Source organism: Arachis hypogaea, chromosome 2 (genome assembly GCF_003086295.3).
Source record: "Arachis hypogaea cultivar Tifrunner chromosome 2, arahy.Tifrunner.gnm2.J5K5, whole genome shotgun sequence".
In the NCBI taxonomy this organism is placed as follows: Eukaryota; Viridiplantae; Streptophyta; class Magnoliopsida; order Fabales; family Fabaceae; genus Arachis; species Arachis hypogaea.
The window spans coordinates 24,338,775-24,344,116 of NC_092037.1; the positions used below are offsets into that span (position 1 = coordinate 24,338,775).

At 42.2% G+C, this 5,342-nt stretch overlaps 1 non-coding gene across 1 annotated transcript; it reads left to right on the forward strand.

Annotated features, from left to right (window-relative positions):
* The first annotated feature begins 4,594 nt into the window (after positions 1-4,594).
* On the forward strand, positions 4,595-4,702 carry LOC112765020 (small nucleolar RNA R71). Its single transcript, XR_003183461.1, has one exon. It is a non-coding gene; the product is annotated as a small nucleolar RNA R71 (small nucleolar RNA).
* Positions 4,703-5,342: the final 640 nt, after the last annotated feature.

Below are 5,342 nucleotides of genomic sequence, written 5' to 3' on the forward strand. Positions count from 1 at the left end.
TTTTGGCATCTCACTTTATCCTTTGAAGTTCAGAATGATTGGCTTCTATAGGAACTCAGAATCCGGATAGTGTTATTGATTCTCCTAGTTAAGTATGATGATTCTTGAACACAACTACTTTATGAGTCTTGGTCGTGGCCCAAAGCACTCTGTTTTCCAGTATCACCACCGGATACATCCATGCCACAGACACATAACTGGGTGAACCTTTTCAGATTGTGACTCAGCTTTGCTAAAGTCCCCAATTAGAGGTGTCCAAGGTTCTTAAGCACACTCTTTTTGCTTTGGATCACGACTTTAACCGCTCAGTCTCAAGTTTTCACTTGACACCTTCACGCCACAAGCACATGGATAGGGACAGCTTGGTTTAGCCGCTTAGGCCAGGATGTTATTCCTGTAGGCCATCCTATCCACTGATGCTCAAAGCCTTGGATCCTTTTTATTATCCTTGCCTTTTAGTTTAAAAGGCTATTGGCTTTTTCTGCTTGCTCTTTTTTTTTTTTGAATTCACTACTTTTTCTTGCTTCAAGGATCATTTTTATGATTTTTCAGATCCTCAGTAACATGTCTCATTTTTCATCATTCTTTCAAGAGCCAACAATTTTAACATTCATGAACAACAAATTCAAAAGACATATGCACTGTTCAAGCATACATTCAGAAATCAAAAGTATTGCCACCACATCAAAATAATTAATCTGTTATAAAATTCGAAATTCATGCAATTCTTCTCTTTTTCAATTAAGAACATTTTTCATTTAAGAAAGGTGGTGGATTCATAGGACATTCATAACTTTAAGGCATAGACACTAAGACACCAATGATCATAAGACACAAACATAAATAAAACATAAAGCATAATTTTTGAAAAACAGAAAAATAAAGAACAAGGAGATTAAAGAACGGGTCCACTTTAGTAATGGCGGCTTGTTCTTCCTCTTGAAGATCTTATGGAGTGCTTAAGCTCCTCAAAGTCTCTTCCTTGCCTTTGTTGCTCCTCTCTCATGATTCTTTGATCTTCTCTAATTTCGTGGAGGAGGATGGAATGTTCTTGGTGCTCCACCCTTAGTTGTCCCATGTTGGAACTCAATTCTCCTAGGGAGGTGTTGATTTGCTCCCAATAGTTTTGTGGAGGAAAGTGCATCCCTTGAGGCATCTCAGGGATTTCATGATGAGGAATTTCCTCATGTCCATGAGTGGGATCTCTTGTTTGCTCCATCCTCTTCTTAGTGATGGGCTTGTCCTCATCAATGAGGATGTCTCCCTCTATGTTAATTCCAACTGAATTACAGAGGTGACAAATGAGATAAGGGAAGGCTAACCTTGCCAAGGTAGAGGACTTGTCCACCACCTTATAAAGTTCTTGGGATATAACCTCATGAACTTCTACTTCCTCTCCAATCATGATGCTATGAATCATGATAGCCCAGTCTATAGTAGCTTCAGACCAGTTGCTAGTGGGAATGATTGAGTGTTGGATAAACTCCAACCATCCCCTAGCCACGGGCTTGAGGTCATGCCTTCTCAGTTGAACCGACTTTCCTTTTGAATCTCTCTTCCATTAAGCGCCCTCTTTACAAATGTCTATGAGGACTTGGTCCAACCTTTGATCAAAGTTGACCCTTCTAGTGTAGGGGTGTTCATCTCCTTGCATCAAAGGCAAGTTGAATGCCAACCTTACATTTTTCGGACTAAAATCTAAGCATTTCCCCCGAACCATTGTAAGCCGATTCTTTGGGTCCGGGTTCACACTTTGATCATGGTTCTTGGTGATCCATGCATTGGCATAAAACTCTTGAACCATTAAGATTCCGACTTGTTGAATGGGGTTGGTAAGAACTTCCCAACCTCTTTCTTAGATCTCATGTCGAATCTCTGGATATTCACTCTTTTTGAGTTTGAAAGGGACCTCGGGGATCACCTTCTTCATGGCCACCACTTCATAGAAGTGGTCTTGATGCACCCTTGAGATGAATCTCTCCATCTCCCATGACTCGGAGGTGGAAGTTTTTGCCTTCCCTTTCCTCTTTCTAGAGGTTTCTCCGGCCTTAGGTGCTATAAATGGTTATGGAAAAATAAAAAGCAACGCTTTTACCACACCAAACTTAGAAGGTTTACTCGTCCTCGAGCAAAAGAGAAAAGAAAAGAGTAGAAGAAGAGGAAATAGAGGAGATGGAAGGGGCTTTTGTGGTTCGGCTGAGGGGGAGAAGTAGTGTTTAGGTTGTGTGAAAATGAAGGAGTGAAGTAGGGTTTATATAGGGGTGGAGAGAGGGGTAGGGTTCGGCCATTATGGGTGGATTTGGGAGAGAAAGTGGTTTGAATTTGGATGGTGGGGTAGGTGGGGTTTTATGAAGGATGGATGTGAGTGGTGAAGAGAATGGTGGAATTTGATAGGTGAGGGGTTTTTCTGGGGAAGAGGTATTGGGGTGATTGGTGAATGGGTGAAGAAGAGAGAGAGTGGTGGGGTAGGTGGGGATCCTGTGGGGTCCACAGATGCTGAGGTGTCAAGGATAGCTCATCCCTGCACCAAGTGGCGTATAAAACGCCCTTTTTGCTAATCCTGGCGTTAAACACCGGGCTGCTGCCCTTTTCTGGCGTTAAACGCCAGTCTGGTGCCCCTTTCTGGCGTTAAACGCCCAGAATGGTGCCAGACTGGGCGTTAAACGCCCATTTACTGCCCTTACTGGTGTTTAAACGCCAGCAAGCTTTTCCTCCAGGGTGTGCTATTTTTCTTTCTGTTTTTCATTCTGTTTTTTGCTTTTTTAATTGTTTTTGTGACTTCACATGATCATCAACCTATAGAAAACATAAAATAATAATGGAAAATAGATAAATATAACATTGGGTTGCCTCCCAACAAGCGTTTCTTTAATGTCAGTAGCTTGACAGTGGGCCCTCATGGAGCCTCACAGATGTTCAGAGTAATGTTAGAATCTCCCAACACCAAACTTAGAGTTTGAATGTGGGGGTTCAACACCAAACTTAGAATTTGGTTGTGGCCTCCCAACACCAAACTTAGAGTTTGACTGTGGGGGCTCTGTTTGACTCTGTTTTGAGAGAAGCTCTTCATGCTTCCTCTCCATGGTTACAGAGGGATATCCTTGAGCCTTAAACACAAAGGATTCTTCATTCACTTGAATGATTAATTCTCCTCTGTCAACATCAATCACAGCCTTTGCTGTGGCTAGGAAGGGTCTGCCAAGGATGATGGATTCATCCATGCACTTCCCAGTCTCTAGGACTATAAAATCAGCAGGGATGTAATGGTCTTCAACTTTTACCAGAACATCCTCTACAAGTCCATAAGCTTGTTTTCTTGAATTGTCTGCCATTTCTAGTGAGATTCTTGCAGCTTGTACCTCAAAGATCCCTAGCTTCTCCATTACAGAGAGAGGCATGAGGTTTATGCTTGACCCTAGGTCACACAGAGCCTTCTCGAAGGTCATGGTGCCTAATGTACAAGGTATTGAGAACTTCCCAGGGTCCTGTCTCTTTTGAGGTAATCTCTGCCTAGTCAAGTCATCCAGTTCTTTGGTGAGCAAAGGGGGTTCATCCTTCCAAGTCTCATTACCAAAAAACTTGTCATTTAGCTTCATGATTGCTCCAAGGTACTTAGCAACTTGCTCTTCAGTGACATCTTCGTCCTCTTCAGAGGAAGAATACTCATCAGAGCTCATGAATGGCAGAAGTAAATCCAATGGAATCTCTATGGTCTCAGTGTGAGCCTCAGATTCCCATGGTTCCACATTAGGGAACTCATTGGAGGCCAGTGGACGTCCATTGAGGTCTTCCTCAGTGGCAATCACTGCCTCTTCCTCCTCTCCAAATTCGGCCATGTTGATGGCCTTACACTCTCCTTTTGGATTCTCTTCTATATTGCTTGGAAGAGTACTAGGACGAAGTTCAGTAACTTTCTTTCTCAGCTGACCCACTTGTGCCTCCAAGTTTCTAATGGAGGACCTTGTTTCAGTCATGAAACTTTGAGTGGTTTTGATTAGATCAGAGACCATGGTTGCTAAGTCAGAGTGGCTCTGCTTAGAATTCTCTGTCTGTTGCTGAGAAGATGATGGAAAACGCTTGCCATTGCTAAACCTGTTTCTTCCACCATTATTGTTGTTGAAACCTTGTTGAGGTCTCTGTTGATTCTTCTATGACAGATTTGGATGATTTCTCCATGAAGGATTATAGGTGTTTCCATGGGTTTTCCCATGTAATTCACCTCTTCCATTGATGGGTTCTCAGGATCATAAGCTTCTTCTTCAGATGAAGCGTCCTTAGTACTGCTTGGTGAAGCTTGCATTCCAGACAGACTTTGAGAAATCATATTGACTTGCTGAGTCAATATTTTGTTCTGAGCCAATATGGCATTCAGAGTATCAATCTCAAGAACTCCTTTCTTGTGATTCGTCCCATTGTTCACAGGATTCCTTTCAGAAGTGTACATGAATTGGTTATTTGCAACCATTTCAATGAGTTCTTGAGCTTCTGCAGGCGTCTTCTTCAGATGAAGAGATCCTCCAGCAGAGCTGTCCAATGACATCTTGGACAGTTCAGACAGACCATCATAGAAGATACCTATGATGCTCCATTCAGAAAGCATGTCAGAAGGATACTTTCTGATCAATTGTTTGTATCTTTCCCAAGCTTCATAGAGGGATTCACCTTCCTTCTGTCTAAAGGTTTGGACTTCCACTCTAAGCTTACTCAATTTTTGAGGTGGAAAGAATTTTGCCAAGAAGGCATTGACTAGCTTTTCCCAAGAGTTCAGGCTTTCTTTAGGTTGTGAGTCCAACCATATCCTAGCTCTGTCTCTTACAGCAAAAGGGAATAGCATAAGTCTGTAGACCTTAGGGTCAACCCCATTAGTCTTGACAGTGTCACAGATTTGCAAGAATTCAGCTAAAAACTAATGAGGATCTTCCAATGAAAGTCCATGGAACTTGCAATTCTGTTACATTAGAGAAACTAATTAAGGCTTAAGCTCAAAGTTGTTTGCTCCAATGGCAGGGATAGAGATGCTTCTCCCATAGAAGTCGGGAGTAGGTGCAGTAAAGTCACCCAACACCTTCCTTGCATTGTTGGCATTGTTGTTGTTTTCGGCTGCCATGTCTTCTTCTTGTTTGAAGATTTCTGTTAGGTCCTCTACAGAGAGTAGTGCTTTAGCTTCTCTTAGCTTTCGCTTCAAGGTCCTTTCAGGTTCAGGATCAGCCTCAACAAGAATGCTTTTGTCTTTGCTCCTGCTCATATGAAAGAGAAGAGAATAAGAAAATATGGAATCCTCTATGTCACAGTATAGAGATTCCTTGAGATGTCAGAGGAAAAGAAGAATAGAAGGATGAGGT